Source organism: Erpetoichthys calabaricus, chromosome 1 (assembly GCF_900747795.2).
Source record: "Erpetoichthys calabaricus chromosome 1, fErpCal1.3, whole genome shotgun sequence".
Lineage (NCBI taxonomy): Eukaryota > Metazoa > Chordata > Cladistia > Polypteriformes > Polypteridae > Erpetoichthys > Erpetoichthys calabaricus.
Window position 1 is genome coordinate 258,913,970 of NC_041394.2, and position 19,177 is coordinate 258,933,146.

The following is a 19,177-nucleotide window of genomic DNA, read 5'->3' on the forward strand; positions in this document are numbered from 1 at the left end:
GTGTATGTGGGACTGTGTGCATCTCTTATAGGGTAATGTAATGGGCCATCCAGAGTTGAATCCTACCTTCCTCCTGTTATCCTCACATGTTCATAACTAGCTGATCTTTGTCCAAGGCAGCTCCCAAAATCTGTCCAATTATTTAGATTTGTTTTTTACAATTTAAGTGCAAGACAGTTAAGTGAGTTTCTCAGTTTTAAGCAGGAAATAAACTGCTAACTTCATGGTTTAAAATTTGACACTTCAGCCACTACATCACACTGACTTTCTATAGAAAATCTATATTAATAAAGGGACTGAATGCTTACTTATAATATTTAGTATATAAATATGGATGGATGAACTTGTGAAAGACTTCTGTTTTACATTTAAAGGCTAACTAAACTACCATTTTAGGCCTGGTTTTTAGTTTAACATTATCCCTTTCCTCTTTGTAACATTCTACATACAGTAGCGTTCCTCTTCTTCATACTTCTTTATTTTTATGGTCATTTAGCTAACGGGGTGAGGATGCAGTGTGGTGTAGTGGTTAAGGCTTTGGACTTCAAATCCTGCGGTTGTGTGTTCAAATGCTGTGTGACCATCAGCAAGTCATTTCACCTGCCTGTGCTCCAATTGGAAACACAAAAGAAATGTAAAAACTTGCATCTCAAATGTTGTACATTGCCTTAGATAATGGAGTCAGCCAAGTAATAAAGTTAAAAGTATTGCCTCTCAAATGCTCTGGTTGTATACATTGCAGAGTAGGTAGAAAGCAAATAATTATGATAAAAAGAATATAGGCTTTAACTGCTTAAATTATTTTTATGTGTCTCTAATATATCCATACATACTTTTTATGAACTTTCTTTATCCATTATAAAGGACAAACCTGGTGTTTGGGGTAATGCACCTAGGTGGGATGGGGCAACTCATCGTAAGGTCAAGAAGAAAGTCAGAGTATTCCTTGCCTTCGCAAGAATTTGCCAGTTTGGAACTGGGTATGCTGGCGTCCTGGCAAGTTTAGATCAAGGAACAATACCCACTGTGATAGAAGAACAGGGGACGCCAACTGGTCAGGACTACATTCCCCCCCGATACATTAGGTGGCAGCATCCATTGGCAGCGCTACCTTTATGAACTCCCACAAGGCATGCTGGGAACTGTACTGGGAACATATCATTTAAAGCGCACATTACAAAGTTTTCCAAATCATGTTTCTTGCATCTTAAAAATGTTGGGAAATTGAGGCGCTTTCTAAATAAACAGGATTCTAGGAAAATTAATTCATGCATTTATTTCTAGTAGGATTGATTACTGCAATGTGGTGTTCACTGGATGTTCAAATTGTTCTTTATACAGCCTCCAGTTAAAGTCATCCCTGATGGAGGATTGCAGGAATCATGGGATAGAGGGGTCCTTTAATTGGATTGGTTGGCCCAGCGCTGTTCAACCATGGAATGGCCAAATGGGGGAGGCAGCTTGATGGCTGAGGTCTCCAGGACTCTAAACAAATCCAAATCATATTATGTGATATCATCTACTGTTAAATTGTGCTCCATACTTGTAAAATGTTTATTTTTATACTGTTTTGAGGATTTGTTCTGTTCTGTGTATTGTACTGTATTGACCCCCTTCTTTTTGACACCCACTGCACACCCAACCTACCTGGAAAGGGGTCTCTTTTTGAACTGCCTTTCCCAAGGTTTCTTCCATTTTTTTCCTACAAGGATTTTTTGGGAGTTTTTCCTTGTTTTCTTAGAGAGTCAAGGTTGGGGGGCTGTCAAGAGGCAGGGCCTGTTAAAGCCCATTGCGGCACTTCTTGTGTGATATTGGGCTATACAAAAATAAATTGTATTGTATTGTATTGTACTCCCATAGGACCGCCTTGCGGGGTTCTGAGGGTAATGTCAGAGGGCGCTGTGAGGGTTTGTGATCCCTCTCCCTGGGGACTTCCGCTTAGCCTATGCCTTAGGACCAGAAGTACCCCTGGGTCTCAGATAAAGAAAGCTGCTTGACCTCACTCAGGTAAGTCAGAGTCAGGAGAAGAGATGGACAACACTTACCTGGAAGGAGTGGAGGAATAAGAGAGAGAGAGTGAGAGGGAGAGAGAGGGGAAAATAATATTTGTGGATAATCAATGTGTAAGAACTTTGTTATGATTTCAGGTGCTGCAATGCCTTCTACTGGTCACAGCATTATGAGAGAGTAGGGAACAAACCTTATGGTGTGTCAAAGGAGTCATCTAAGAATAAGGAACATTTAATGTTATCAGTCAAAATAACATGCACATCTTTGGGCTCTGGGTGAAAAACTGAACTCAGGCTCTTGAAGCTAAAGGCATCAGAATTAATTACAGTGCATTTGTACTACCCTGTTATAAACCACAAAGTAAAAAAACATTGCAAACAGCTCTTGCTGACAATTGTAAAAATGATTTTCACATAACATAAGTGGGAACAGAACCCTGTTGTACAGCACACTGTAGCATTTAAATCGCTCCCACACTGTGACCTATCAAATCCGTCAGGTAAATCCTTGCCAGCTTTAGTTGTTTTCAGAGGAAAATAAAGAAACAAGTGCTTGAAAACTGTTATGACTGTAATTATGCTGGCTTGGCCAGCTTGGCTGAAGAGAGGCCTGCAACTGTGATGAGAAAGGTCTTTAAAAAATCTTCAGATAATATGCTAACTTTTCATTCTCCCTTTCTCCAAGCTATGCATTTTACCAGGCACCAGATGGTATGCCATCATAGGCCTGTCTGAATACAATTAAAGCAAATCCTGCAGAACGATTTGCTTACCCTCACTAGTTCCTGCAAATGTACTGCATATTAAGAAAGAGCATATTTTATGTATTTCATTTTAAGCACAAACCATTTAGGAAATTTTCTTTTATGTCCTTTTGCTTACAAGCCATTAGCACAATATAAAAGCAGATGTGAGGTTGAAAAAGTCAGTAAAAGAGAAATTATATCCTTCCATCCATTTTCCAACCTGCTGAATCCGAACACAGGGTCACGGGGGTCTGCTGGAGCCAATCCCAGCCAACACAGGGCACAAGGCAGGAACCAATCCCGGGCAGGGTGCCAACCCACCGCAGGAGAAATTATATATTTTGCCTTTCTGGTTTTTTTTTTTTGGAATGAATATTTTACAAGTAAAGGTTAGCTATTTTTAATCTTGAGTTTGAAGTTCTGTTTAGGTAGCATATTTATAAACACACGGATGGTGTCACAGTGGTTGGCACTGATGCTTCAAAGCTCCGGAAGACAGGGACTAAATCCAAGGCGATCTCTGTCTTAGTGTGGATTACATGTTCTCACATTCTGTGCAGCAGGTGCTCCCACATCTCAAAGGTGTGCAGACTAGACACGTAGGTAACATCAACTTGGCTCTGTACAAGCAAGCATGCCTGTCAAGAACTGGGGCCTCCCATACAGGCCTGCTTCATGCCTTTCCCCATTGCAGACAGGTTCCAGTCTCTGCCAATTCAATAAAAGAATGGACAGACTTGTATATTCAACACTATTCTTCTTCTCTTACACTGACATATAAATATTTGCTTGCAAAAATTTCTTGGAACGATGTGTGAGTTGTAACATTAGAGATATTACAGAAGACATTCAAAAATCCAGAACGAATCCTTTAGCCTTACAAATACACACTTTATAGGTTCACATTTGTAAAATGTAGAGGCATGCACAATATAGCCACAATAATGTGATGTGTTAAATATGGGGCCAGCAGAGAGAAGAAAATTATGGAGAAGATTATAGGATGCAAGGCGACATTTACCGACAAATTAAAATTGTGTATTAGTAATGATTCAAAGAAAGGCTGGCAGGGATTATACACATTTACTGGCTGTAAGCCCAGGAATTACTGCATGAATGCTGAAGATGAACTATTTTCAAATGATTTGAATAATTTCCATTGCATGTTTGAAACTAGTGATTTTATTTAGGATAGACATAGGCTATCAAAAAAACAAGGGTTATCCCTGCTTTTGTACTGAAATAACCAGTTAGATCATAATTGAAACATATTTAAAGGGTACAGTTTATGGCTCAGAATATACAAAATCACTTGTATAACCTTACACGCATGCTCTCACTGCTTAGCTCATCCTTCTAGAAGCTCTTTCAATGACCAGTAGATAGTGGAGTAGTCCCCTGCCTTTGGAAAAAATCCATGCTTTTCCCAGTGCCCAACAACAATATACCAAAGGAAATTAATTTAGTTCCAGTGGCTCTACCCTCATTGAAAGTGAAGTGATTTAAGCCAATTGTATTCAAGCACATGTCTTTTTAGATTGCTGTTCTATCAGGTGTCTTGAGTATACATGGTGGAATGAACCCTCCTGGGGCCTCATGTATAAACGGTGCGTACACACAGAAATGTTGCGTACGAACATTTCCACGCTCAAATCGCAATGTATAAAACCTAAACTTGGCGTAAAGCCACGCACATTTCCACGGTACCTCATACCCTGGCGTACGCAATTTCTCCGCTCGGTTTTGCAGACTGGTGGCACCCAGTGTCAAAGCAGTGCTACTGTTCCTGTGTGGTCACCCTTTCTTTCTTAGATCCACATTCCTGACACTTTATAAATACACTGAAACTAACTACATATTGTTTATTAGTGTAATGCATCTGATTGCAATTAACCTGCAGCAATATAATGGTCCAGGGAATAGCCATAGTATTCCAAATACCATAACTGCTTTAGCGTTGTTACTCTCATTGCATCTTCTTCTTCTTTCAGCTGCTCCTGTTAAGGGTTGCCACAGCAGATCATCTTTTTCCATATTACTCTCACTGCACCACTCGGAGTATTTATATCACTGTATCTGAGTGGGGAATCACAGCAGCAGCTGATTGGAAAGAGAATTATCGGTATACAGCATGAAGCAGACGCTGCCTCAGACACGGCAAAACGCTTCAGAGACTTTCCTGTACAGACTTCACGGTTTAGAAAAAGTTTCATCCCAAGAACTACAGTTAGGTCCATAAATATTTGGACAGAGACAACTTTTTTCTAACTTTGGTTCTGTACATTACCACAATGAATTTTAAATGAAACAACTCAGATGCAGTTGAAGTGCAGACTTTCAGCTTTAATTCAGTGGGGTGAACAAAACGATTGCATAAAAATGTGAGGCAACTAAAGCATTTTTTTAACACAACCCCTTCATTTCAGGGGCTCAAAAGTAATTGGACAAATTAAATAACTCGAAATAAAATGTTCATGTCTAATACTTGGTTGAAAACCCTTTGCTGGCAATGACAGCCTGAAGTCTTGAACTCATGGACATCACCAGATGCTGGGTTTCCTCCTTTTTAATGCTCTGCCAGGCATTTACTGCAGTGACTTTCAGTTGCTATTTGTTTGTGGGCCTTTCTGTCCGAAGTTTAGTCTTCAACAAGTGAAATGCATACTCAATTGGGTTAAGATCAGGTGACTGACTTGGCCATTCAAGAATTTTCCACTTCTTTGCTTTAATAAACTCCTGGGTTGCTTTGGCTGTATGTTTTGGGTCATTGTCCATCTGTGTCATGAAACGCCACCCAATCAATTTGACTGCATTTAGCTGGATTTGAGCAGATGGTATGTCTCTGAACACCTCAGAATTCATTCGGCTGCTTCTGCCCTGTGTCACATCATCAATAAACACTAGTGTCCCAGTGCCACTGGCAGCCATGCACGCCCAAGCCATCACACTGCCTCCACCGTGTTTTACAGATGATGTGGTATGCTTTGGATAATGAGCTGTTCCATGCCTTCTCCATACTTTTTTCTTGCCATCATTCTGGTAGAGGTTGATCTTGGTTTCATCTGTCCAAAGAATGTTTTTCCAGAACTGTGCTGGCTTTTTTAGATGTTCTTTAGCAAAGTCCAATCTAACCTTTCTATTCTTGAGGCTTATGAGTGGCTTGCACCTTGCAGTGCACCCTCTGTATTTACTTTCATGCAGTCTTCTCTTTATGGTAGACTTGGATATCTATACGCCTACCCCCTGGAGAGTGTTGTTCACTTGGTTGGCTGTTGTGAAGGGGTTTCTCTTCACCATGGAAATGATTCTGCAATCATCCCTTCTGTTGTCTTCCGTGGACGTCCAGGTCTTTTTGCGTTGCTGAGTTCACCAGTGCTTGCTTTCTTTCTCAGGATGTACCAAACTGTAGATTTTGCCACTCATAATATTGTAGCAATTTCTCAGATGGGTTTTTTCTGTTTTCGCAGCTTAAGGATGGCTTCTTTCACCTGCATGGAGAGCTCCTTTGACCACATGTTGTCTGTTCACAGCAAAATCTTCCACATGCAAGCACCACACCTCAGATCAACTCCAGGCCTTTTATCTGCTTAATTGATAATGACATAACAACGGACTTGCCCACACCTGCCCATGAAATAGCCTTTGAGTCAATTGTCCAATTACTTTTGAGCCCCTGAAATGAAGGGATTGTGTTACAATTGTGTTCGTTTTGTTCACCCCACTGAATTAAAGCTGAAAGTCTGCACTTCAACTGCATCTGAGTTGTTTCATTTAAAATTCATTGTGGTAATGTACAGAACCAAAATTAGAAAAAACTTGTCTCTGTCCAAATATTTATGGACCTAACTGTATAAACACACTCAATCAGTCCATCAAGTGCTCCTTGTAGAACTGTTTGTACTTATAAGTACAATTACCCCACTGTAAACTTGCACTACAGTTATAATATTGCACAACCTGCGCCACTTTATAAAGCGCGTATTTACATATGATGACGGTATCATTTTTAAGATGAAATGCAGCAAAATATGTTGATTATATTATACAGATAAAATTTTAACTTCATTTAAATAATCCGTATTGTTAATAATTAAACATGTGAGGACACGGTGCCGCAGCGCTAGCTAGTTCAGGGATTGTTCCTGCATTGAGTTGTATTCTTGCTGGTGCTGACGCGACACTGGAAGGATAGATGGATAGAATAATTAAACATGTACTACGAAGAAATTTCAATATTCCTTAAAAGTTTTGAAGAATCGGCATTCTAAGCTTACAAATGGCTTCACGTCTATTACAGAGCTGATTGTGTGGCGATTGGGTATTTGGAGAAAGAAAAGTAAGCACAGGAATTGGAGGTTAGTACGTTTGAAAGAGACAGTACTTCTGTAATAAATTATTTCATCGAAGGTTGCGCTTGGCACAGCAAGCCTCTTGCGTGAGACATGAACAAGCACTGCGCCACCGTGTTCCCATGTTTAATAACATGCTTTCATTCCTATCATCATGAAAAAGATATCACGTATACATCTCAGTATTTTAATTATTCAGAGAGCTGTAATATCACGAATGTAATGGATTATGTGTCCTGTCGGAGAAAGAGAAAGCCCGTTTAAGAAGCAGGTAGTGATTCACACACATAGAGCACATAGAAGATCAAATACAGAACAAAGCATTTAACATGCTACTTTAGTTACAATGGGATTTGAGAAACTAGTAAATTAAACGATTTTAAGATGAAGTTTATGATGTTCTACTTTAATGGCAAAATAAACTACGTGATTAAAGTGGAAATTTTGATATTAAAGTTGACATTTCGTGCTTTTTTCCCACTGTGTGCCTATTTTTTTTTGTCTGTACCCCAATAAGCTGTCATATGACACTCAGACGGTGTGCTATGACTTGCCTTTTCACAGAGACTTTGATATGTGATTTCTTTTTTATTTCGGGCACTGTGCGACTTTGTGAACTTGAGCTTTCAAGTTTCTCCGACACTCTGTCACTCGATCAACTTCCTTTTGTTGATTATATCACTGTTTAAACCAACAAATAGTACGTTTTCCCTTTGCCTCCACTTGGTATTCGCTGAAATTCTTATATTTTCCCCTTGTCTTTTCACAGTAGGCTATTTATATTGATTTGCATATTCAAAGAGGCGTAATTCTGGGAGGAGTTGGGGCGGGACTGAAGGCACGTGCATGTGCGTTACTTTTCACTCTGATCGGGATTTATGTAGCGGAAGAACGTGGAAGTTTGCGTACGTACTGATTCCTGCATCTGGATTTTTCTGTGTGTACGCACATTCCCACTTTTGTGCTTACGCCATGTTATAGTGTGAGTTCTACGCACGGCGTTATACATGAGGTCCCTGGATTGGATCCTGCTACATTACTTGGCCATGAGGCCATGGGAAAGGAAGGTCAGCTGGCGAGCAATGATATTCCCCTGCCATGCCAGGACATGGACACAGGAAGATGCTGCGGGAGCAGCTGCAGCAGGGTTGGCATCCCAGCAACCACAGAAGGACACTCTGGATGGGCTTGGTTAACCTGGAATGTCAAGACAGTGAGTGACTGCCTGCTATGGGCAGAACATTCCCCCATGCACTGGGTGGCAGCATCTTGTCTGGTGAACCCCAGTGAAGACTCCTGCAGGGCAGCATGGAAGTTGAATTACCAGAGGCCTGTCCTGCCAAGTTCTGTGGGGGCCACTAGGGGGAGCTGTTGTATACTGATGGAAGAAGGACTATTGGGGTCCTTCCTGGCCTGCAAGTGGTTCCGGAGGCAATTCATTAAGCTCAGGAAGTACTCCCAGGTCTGGAGTTAACAAGGAGCCATTTGGCCCAGAGAGTTGTAGCTGAGAAGAAGCAGACAAGACTTGTTGTTGAAAAGAGTGGAAGGAGGTGGAAGGAGGAGAAAAATGCCCAGGGAAGTGAAACTGTGGATTGATCTACTATGGTATTTTTTTATTAATAAACTAGCAAAATACCTGTGCTTCGCAGCGGAGAAGTAGTGTGTTAAAGAGGTTATGTAAACATATATATACATATACATATATACATATATATATACATATACACATCCACAGATATATACATATATATATATATACACATATCAACATATATATACACATACATATATACACATACATACACACACACATATACATATATACATATACACATACATACAAACACATACATATATATACACACATACATACATACATACATACATACACACACACACACACATATATATATATATATATATATATATATATATATATATATATATATATATACACACACAGACACATATATCTACATATATATATACATATCTACATATATATACATATATACTGTATATACATATCTGCATATATATATATATATATAGACATACATATATACATACATACATTCACATATATATATATAGCCAAATTCCCGCTCTTCTCTTCGCAGCGGCGAAGTACTGCTTTTAAATTTTTATTAAGAAGAAAAGAAAACCTTTTTAAACTGAGGGAAAATATACCAATAACAATTTGTTAAGGATCCTTTTTTTTGTGAAGCTGCCTTTACACAGCTTCTCCGCTGTTTTATAAACGAACGCCATATAAGGCCGTCCTTTCTCCTTGCTTCGCGGTTCTGTATTGTTTTATTGTTCGTTTATTACGATTGTTAGAGTTATTGTGTAGCTATTTGAGACTCACTTTTCTGTTCAGGTACCCATTTCCTTTATGTAATCCTTGGATTCTCCGCTATTTTTTGTTCGTTTATTATGATTATAGTTATTTATTGATTCCCTTCTTTAGCTGACTGCCTGCTCATATAAGGCGCTCTGCTGTTTTTTTGTGAACCAGCCTTTACACAGCTTCTCCGCTGTTTTATAAACAAACGCCATATAAGGCCATCCTTTTTCCTTGCTTTGGCAAGGAAGCAGCCTTTTTATTTAATCCACGGGTTCTCCGCTGTTTTATTGTTCGTTTATTACGATTGTTATAGTTCTCTATGTATACCACGTTGTCAGTTCAGCACTCCGGTTGTAATATGACCAAGCCGTGCAAGCTTACTGTTGAGAATGCAACGTATAGTTGTACAGGAGAAAAGCAATCTTGCCTCAAGTCAATGGCAACCTTTTGTAGGTCTATGAACTTAATTTAAAGTTTAGGTTTACACGGTGCTTTGTTTCCGAAGTACCTGCACTCATGAATATGTCTGTATGCGTCAGTCGCTTCATATTCTTTTCCTACCTTATCAATTGTGTAATGTGTTTTTTGAACAGGTTTGATTAATCGAAGTGATCACTCGTGCTGCGTTCAGTCAGTTCACATGAGCCTCTCTCTTGTGTGATATTGCGATGTCCATGGCTTTATTTAATGTTAGCTAAGACCCGGCACTTAAAAGTTTCTTGCTACAGCAATTTTAACTCGGTTACAAAGTGATCTAAAGTCTTGTTTATACCTCGTGTCTTCTCATTAAACTTGTATCTCGCGAATATGGTATTGCAAACGGCAGCGGGAGCGTTTCTATAAACTTAATTAAAACTTATGGTTTACACCGTGCTTTGTTTCCGCAGTAGCTGCACTTATGAATATGCTTGTATGCGTCACTCGCTCGCTTCTTATTGTTTCGCTGCCTTCTCAATTGTGTAATGAATGTTTTCTTCAACGCTCTTTGGGGCTCTTCCTTGTTTTCTACATACTGCGTTCACAGTCAGTTCACGTGATTACGTGGGAGGCGTGATGACGCGATACGCAACTCCGCCTCCCACAGCCATCGCGCTGCAGTCTATTACAGTATATGGACAAAAAAGAGGTTCCAGTTATGACCATTACGCGTAGAATTTCGAAATGAAACCTGCCTAACTTTTGTAAGTAAGCTATAAGGAATGAGCTTGCCAAATTTCAGCCTTCCACCTACACGGGAAGTTGGAGAATTAGTGATGAGTGAGTCAGTCAGTGAGTGAGTGAGTCAGTGAGGGCTTTGCCTTTTATTAGTATAGATTATTATTTGCACCCAGGACTTGGTGTTGTGCAATTGTGTCTGGGGTACTGCTACACCCCCTACTGGCCACAATTGTTAGTAATGGATAATATTAATCAGGCAGCAGTCATGTGATTAGAGTGGCATGGAAAAGCAAATGCTTCACATCAAGCTCTTTCCTGACATATTTTTGTGATGTGGACCTTCTTTTTCTGGCTTGTAATTTTCTCTAGCCATTTGATACTTCTTCTTGAAGCTTTCTTTGTATCACTACACCCACTCAAGGATGTCTCCAAAATGATTAGAAATCCCATAAAGAAAGACAACACATAAAATGGTTGTTCCACAGCCAAGGCTGGGCAAGTGTATGTGACTATATCTGGTATAAGTGGTATTTTGTAACTAACAAGCTGTCCATTCCAGGTAGTGAACTAAGACTCCAAGCGAAAAAGACACTTTCGCCATATTGGCATCACGCCACATTGCTTTTCAGATCGGAACCTTATCAGGTTCCCAAGCCAACATGCACGTGCCAGCAAAACATCACCTAAAGCCTGAGGTCAGGTTGCGTAACCATATGAGTGTGTCAGAGAAGTTCACTTATAGAAAGTTTAATAGGAGCTGCTATGTCTGGCAGATTCCTTCAGACCAAATTGCCCAGCATTGTCATCCCCAACACACCTGAACTCCAAGAACGTAGTTCCACCAAGGTCACTTATAAAAAATTAAAAGTAAATGTAATTTCTCTTTACTTTTTAATTCTCTTATATTATAATTTATATGAATTAGAAAACTCAAAATAAAATTAAATGGCACAATCTTTTTTCAAAAATGAAAAACTGAGGGAGAGGGGAAAAAAAGCAGTTTAACATTTATTTGTGATTCATTACTCTTTTAAATCTAATAGTGAAAGATAAAGTTTAATTAATGGTTTAATCAAAAACTCATGATTAGGACAATGTTCCCATTTATTTCTAATTAAAAAATGTGATAATAACTCATCTTTTGAAGACTAGAATGAAATCCATCTTCAAAAGTAAAATTCCAGAAAATACTCAATGATGAGATACAGAAGTATGGATAGTTTACATAAAAAATCAATTAAATACCAATTATGCAACATTTAAAACAGATTTTTAAGCATTCACATAATCCATTCATTCTGTAAACTCACATTTTGTAGCACAGTTTCAGAGCTAACTGGGACCTCCAGAGTAGCTACAGACCTTGACAGGACACAAGTCCATTACATGACAAATTCGCACACACATTCATCATTACTCACTCAGGTTCATTTACTTCTTATTCATTCTGGTTTTACATTATAAGGCAGGGGTTGGAAAAGTCAGCCCTGGAGGGCCGCAGTGGTTGCAGGTTTTTGTTCCAAGCCAGTTGCTTAATTATTAATTATTATTTTAATTAAACCAAATAGTGCATGATAAATACATGCAGGTGTAAATGGAAAGAAGCTAAATTGGGGACTGCTGGTTTCTTTTGTCATTTGAATCTTATTGTTAATAAAGAGCAATTCAAAATTGAGAATACAGCTGTTTAAGCCTAAAATAAGCAATAAAGGTTCAAAATCCTAACGAGTGACACAATAAAAATGAAGCAGAAGTGTCACTTAAGCAATAAGGGCTTCTTATTAAGCAATTGGGTTGGAACAAAAACTTGTAGCCACTGCAGCCCTCCTGGAACGACTTTGCACACCCCTGTTATAAGGCAAATTAATTTATTCCGATAAAAAACAATAGTGTGCTATTATTGGCATTAAATAATATAGAATTTTTTTTATTTTATAAAATCATTATGCAATAAAAGTATTCTTCATCTTTGTCCATTGTAAATAGCTCACTAATTCAATTTCCATCAGCTACTATGTTTTTTAAGTCAGGTGTAAATGTAACTGCTAGTAACTGATTTTCCCACCAACACGGCGTGAACGAGGTACATTGTAAGCAATATTAACCCAATTCCACTTAGGGTAGAATGGTGCTAAGATGATGTTCACCCACGACTCCAACAGAATGGGTTTAAATCCTTGGCTGGCCACTGCCCGTGTGGAGTTAGCACCTTTTACACTTGTCTGCCTGTTTTTTGTTTCCTCCAGTGCTGCTTACATATTTCATATACATGTGGATTGGGTGATTGAGGGCTCTAAATTGTCTAAGTGTGAGTGAGCGTGTCTAGCAATTAACTGCCACTTGGTCATGGGTTTCTTCTTGTCTCACACAGTGTGCTACCAGGAGAGGCCGTGTGTCTCTGTATTGAATTAAGTGGGTTTCAAAAATGGTCAGGCACTCTGTAATGCACTTAAAAATTGGTCATAATCCACAAATCTTGCGTAGCATTATTTAAAATATACCAAAAGCTATTCCAACCTTGGAGTGATGTTATCAATCACATGCATCATTAGGCCACATATTCTGGGAATGTCGTACACTTAAAGCACTTTGGACAAAAATATTTCCATATCTCTTGGATAGGATTGGATTTAGAATGGCTGCAGACACGTTATCTGCAATATCCAGAGTAATACCAGATGGGCTAACGGTCCTACTTCACCATCTCAGTGGGAAAGCGATGTTCTGTATTATCTCAATTTGAAAAAGCAAAATCATTCTCTCTACAAGAACATGCTGTACCTCTGTTCAGCCTTTTATCTTAATGGTTTATTTTATGAAAAGAATCATTTTACACAGGGCTCTGTAACTGTATGGCTCTTTTCTTTAGGTGGGGCTGATTGCTGATTTTCATGGAGCATCCTTTAGCTGTACTATTGCATTTGCTCTGTTCTTCTAACTAGGTTGTTTTGTTTTCTTTTGTTTCCTAAATAAAATGTGATTGAAAAAAAAGTAAATGAATGAATGTGTAGACACAGTTAAATCTATTCTTTGAAGACAGGATCACAGTACATAAAGCCACTTATCAAGTTTTATCGTGTGAATGCCCTATTTCAAAAGAAGTTGGAATAGGCTATTCAGTCCATCTTGGTCATTAGTTTATCTGATCCAAGCCTGTCGGACAAACAGAAAGGTGTCTGCATTAACAACTTAAGGGTCAATATTTAATTCCTAACGTTATTGCCATTCCCTGCGGTTTCACGAGCTGCCCGTGAGTGTTGTTTCAATGAGAAGAAAGATTTTTCTCCTCAATGTTCTGAAACAAGATTAGTGTAGTACTTAAAACTAACCAGTGATTATATCTTAAAAAACAAAACAAGTGGCAGCTTTGAAGATTCAGCTGTGTTCTAATTACCTTTCAATTTAATTACCTATATAAAGAAGAAAGTGACATGCATATATAATATAATATTGTGCCAGTGAATACATTATTTCAAGATGAATCAATTATTTATTGTAATTTGAAAAGGAGATTTCAAATGTCAAGATTGTATTATTTTGGCTTACAAATTAACATCCTGGGAATTGGAAAATCTGGTCGCTGTCTCTTTTACCGTGGATGGAATTATTAGATCATCCTTCTTTGTTTTTTTTTTCATACACATAGACTCAGAGGGGCTTATAGTTTGCTTTCAGAAAAACAGTTTCTTCAAAAAAATAACGTGTCCCACTGTTAAATGATCTTATATAATAGGGAGCTGTTTTGTTGTGAGAAAGATAGCAACCTTCGCAATGGCATTAATTAGAGGCCTCAGTTGAAAAACCGGCAGGATGTACAGCTTGTCTTCGGTATGCAAACAAACACAGATAATTCTGATTGCAGGTGTGTGCAGATGACAGAGACGAGTGAATAAACAGGAAGAGAAAAATATTAAAAGGGGAACGAGTGGAAATTCATATTCAGTTCAAATGCAAATCCACTAAATGCTTGAATGTGCTAAACACTCTTGTGCTTATGCCTCTTGTGATCACTCGAACAGTTTAGCACCTCATAACTTCAACAGTCCACAGGAAAAAATGCACTTTGCTTTTATTATTTTGTCAACACATACGTAACAGCACATGCACAAATTGATTACAATTCACCATTTGTGAGTGCTTAATAAACCGTGAGGTGGAAGAATACTAATCCGTCCATCTGTCCAGCCATTAATTGTCCATCGCCATTATTTCTGTTCAGGGTGAATGGGAAAGAACAAATCCTAGACAGGGTAGTCATGTAGAGGCACATGCGCACAATACTCATTCAGAGCCGGTTTACAGGTTTCGATCAACCTAACCTGCACATCTTTGAAATGGATTAGGAAAACTAAAGTATGTATAAATTAAATCCACACAGGCATGGAAGGAATATGCAGACTTCAAATAGACAGAGACTGACCTGCAATTCAAGCAAAGGACTGTGTTGCCCAGCATACCAATCATCCCTATTAAATCTTTTTTTTTTTTTTTTACAGTGACCATCACATTACTTCTTTATTGAGACTGAGGTGTTGTCCTTGTGTATCACCAAAGACCACATACATGATTTTATAAGCATCTTTAAGTACAATCCCCAAGAGGAGTAGATAGATAGATAGATAGATAGATAGATAGATAGATAGATAGATAGATAGATAGATAGATAGATAGATAGATAGATAGATAGATAGATAGATACTTTATTAATCCCGAGTAGTTGTAAATCACCAAGCTGGCACCTTACTGGGGTCATGGGTTACCCTGTAAAACCCCTGCTGCCATACAGTGCCACTTCCAATTGACCTCATCCACTGCTTTCCTCCATCAATAGATTCATTAAAGAAATATTTGCCCTGGAAACACTCTCCATTGCCTAAGTTGATCAATTATTATCTGCACCCCAAATTTCTCGACTGGGCCCATCACAAGTGTACCCAGAATGATTTCAGGTGCCTTGCCTTGATTAACTTCTGCCCGCTACGCCTATGGTTGTAGATTCTTCCCTACCATTTCAGTAATTCATTTTGTTTTTTGTACCCAGACTTTTTCTATAAACGGTTAAACAAAAAAGTAGAATTACAAAATTTATACAGAATGACCATTTTATTAGACTTGTCTGCTTAACAGTGATTTAGGAGCTCCATTTGCTCTCTGAAAAACTTGAATTTCTTGAGTCATGAACTCAATGATGTTCTGAAAATTTACTACATGGTTTTCTGGTCTATGAGTTCAGAATATTCCTTTACATATTATCAAATGGTGGATCTCAAAGTCATAACACAGGTCTCTGTACTGGAATGAAATCTAAAGACTAGGGAAGCTGAATTCAATGACACATTTTTCGAGCTATTCCTGGGATTTCCTAGCTTTATGGCAAGAAGGATTATCCTTTTGAAAACTTTTTTCAGCAGTGAGGGTATACTACTGATAGGTTAAAAGTTTCAGATAACTTCTCTTGACAATAGAGCTATGCTTCTCCACTTATATGCAAAGCCCAACCATGTTCTTTGAAAGCATACCTCACCTCGTTTAACGTTCACTGCCATTACTGACCCTTAACAAGATGTGTCTACGGATTACAGATTATCTCCTCAGATGCAATATTAGGCCAAGAAATTGTAGTACTCTGGTTTCCAGTATTTATCTGTTTAATTCCGTGAAAACTACACCTTCTTGCTTTTTTATGACTGCTTACCTCAATGCAGTTGTTGCCTGGTTTACCTAACCATTGAAAATATACAATACAATAAGCTGTGAGTGTGATCTGATATGCTTATCTTTCAATATCATTGTAATATTCAGCTGTTAGCTGACTGGAAGCCATCTATATGCCACTCTGTGCAAATCCTGCCAACCTCAATCACCCCCTATAATGGATATTTTGTTTTAAACCACAGGACAGCTATTAGCTGGATGTTTTTTTGGTGGTGATTTAATCTTCATAAATCATCTTTCATAAAAACACCTGCCATTATTGCAGTTCTTTATAGATTTAGGTTGGCACACTGTTGTTCACCAATATACCACATTCCGAGCTTCCCTCTGCATTACCTAGACACATACTGTACATTACAGTATGATCTACTGGCACTGGCCTTAATGGTCTAAACAGCAGTATCTGCACACAAAACGCTGTCAGTGACTGGGCAGACACTTATGTGGGAATTGTAGTTGTAACTATGTATATTTCAGTTAAGTGTTGCAAATTCTAGTGAATTATCATTTTGATCAAGTATTTATTGATATTATTTAATTATTTATTTTTTGATCCTGAAAAGCCACTCTTCCTTGGCGTCTAAGGAGTAAACCTATTACTGTACATATTATTTCTACCATCATAATCAGTACTTGGGATTATATTGACTGAATGGCCATATAAATATTGCACTCAATTTATTTCTTTAAATTTATCCCGTAGGTTGAAGCAACATGTTTTAAAACCACAGTTATTAACTGAGCTAGTTGGGCTCACAGAATTGATAGATTATGCCCATTGGTTTATAACAATTAAGACCTTATCCCCTCTTGTGCAAATTCATGTTTTTGCCTCAATAGCAACAACAACAATTTATTTCTTATATAGCCCAAAACCACAAAATGAATGCCCTGTTTTTGGACAGCACCCCCTAGTCTTGACTCTCTAAGAAGACAAGAATCCCCCCCACCAAAAAACCTTGTAGGGGAAACAAATGGAAGTAATCTTGGGAAAGGAACTTCAGAGAGTGGTTGGTTGGGCATGCATTGGGTGCCAAGAAATGGGGTAAACACAAACACATAAAACACAACACAAGTAATCCTCTTCACAGAGCTAGATGGCCAATCTATCACTGACACCTCAGGTAATACAATGTAATAGCACAAACTACTTTGTTCTTGCCCAGCGCTCCTCACCAAGTGCAGGCGCAGAGTGGCACGACAACTCTCTAAGCAAAATGCAAGAAGACATAATATCACTCACTAAATACAGAACTATCACATATAAGGAAACAGATTTGTTAAAATACACCAAAAACAAAGTAGAAACTAATTCACATAAATGAAAAACAACAGTATCTGTCCATCAGTTAATTGTAGAACCACAGCCAGAGTGTAGGAAAGGAGTCAGAGAAGCCAGACACTGTCAGAGTTCTGGAGACCTTGGACAACAAGTTGCATTCCCTCTATTAGCTATTCTAAGACTGAGTCAGTGTTGGGTTGGCCAGTCTGAAGAAAGGAACCTTCTACCCCATGATTCCAGTGCTCTTTTACTCAGCTTATGTAGTATTCCTTGTTTTTCGCTAACTTCGGTTAACGTTGATACAATAATGATGACTCTCCACCTCTAATATAATTTACTTCATAAATATAGCAAATTCTGTGGTGGGCTGGCACCCTGCCCAGGGTTTGTTTCCTGCCTTGCGCCCTATGTTGGCTGTGATTGGCTTCAGCAGAACCCCGTGACCCTGTAGTTAGGATATGACGGGTTGGATAATGGATGGATGGATCTAGCAAATTGATTGTTGGTTAACACTGACATTTTTAGGCTATAAGCTCAATCTGGGAAGGCAGAGCATTTAGAAACACATACCACTTTTATATGATCAGTGGCTTTTAAGCATAATGAGAAATACCCAGTGGTAATCACAGGGTCCCATTGGTGCGTCAATGTCGGCAGAAAACTAAAATATTGTAGTACTATGGAAATTAGCTATAGAGAATGGCATCAGTTAGAATATGTATGAGAAGACAAATTCCTTCATACATGAATATTCAAAATGCTAAGAAAAACTATGCCATCTTTATATCATGCAAAACATGTACATGTAAAACAACTAATTTCCATTGCACATATACAATTAAGAACTGTGTGCAATGCTAAAATGTCTATTTTATCTTATGAATTATGGGAATTGTATGACATTGACCAATTTAGTCACCCTGATACAGATCAGCGCTGCAGGTCAAGTTAATTAAGAGCATGGAAGATAGAAGTAGGTCATCCTGAGAACTGAGCAGTATTCCCTTGCAACAATAACACTATCGGCATCACAGTATCAGCCGTCTCTGTCACTTTCTGCTGCACTTTTCGGGATCACTATGACCAAGGCAAGCACTTACTGTATACATTTTCTCTGAAAGCCTCAGCTCTTTTTGTTGAATCCTCCTGAGGTTTCTCAAAAGTTGCATTCCCTTCCCAACAAGACAAACTGCTCCTAACCAAGCATCCAGAACCCCTCAAGCCTGTGAAGCTGCTTTCCACTCCCGCAAGTGAAGAGCTGTCCACTGACTGCTACGATATTTTTAAACCCAGTAATCTGTGATTTATAATACTATGACATGTTTTTAAATTGTATTTTCAGGCGACCCTTACAATTTTGATTTTAAGACTTCTGGAGGTCCAAAGAGTTATTTTGACTTTGACACCCTTGTATTTTGCACCTTGCTCTTCTGTGAGTTTTTCTGCCTTTTTTAGTTGTCATCTAAAAGGGGTTCAGATTAAGAAAATAAAAACACATTCATACTTTATCATATTGGAGCTGGTGAACTTATCATATGCCTTTCCATCCATCCATTATCCAACCCGCTGAA